Genomic DNA, 466 nt, shown 5'->3' with positions numbered 1-466 from the left:
ATTGACCAAGTGTTATATCATTGGTTAATAAACTAAGGTTAAGGACAGATATAAGCCTTCATATGTTTCGCTCACACAATGGATGTAGAATACACGTAGACACGTTTTTTTTTAATGCATTCAAAAGATAGTACAACAACAATCTCTATATCGTTTACTCAGGTTCAAATCTTACAACTAGTTTACATGTCTATTACAGGCATGCACAATATATTAAATACTAGATCATTTATTTTTAAGATATAGGTTATCTTCTAATAAATATTATTAAAATGTCCTTGAAATATTAAATGCAACCGGCTTTTAAATAGGGCAAAATATATACAGGCGGAAACCCAGTTGAAATAGAACAAATGAATTGAAGCTCTTTGTTAGAGAAAGCGATAAATGCTAACTGTAATGTTTACTATAATAACCGAAATTTAAAAGTTAATAGAAACAAATAAAACGACAATTTTCTTCTCAA

This window comes from Mytilus galloprovincialis, chromosome 3 (genome assembly GCF_965363235.1).
Source record: "Mytilus galloprovincialis chromosome 3, xbMytGall1.hap1.1, whole genome shotgun sequence".
In the NCBI taxonomy this organism is placed as follows: domain Eukaryota; kingdom Metazoa; phylum Mollusca; class Bivalvia; order Mytilida; family Mytilidae; genus Mytilus; species Mytilus galloprovincialis.
Note: the sequence above shows the minus strand (reverse complement) of the source record.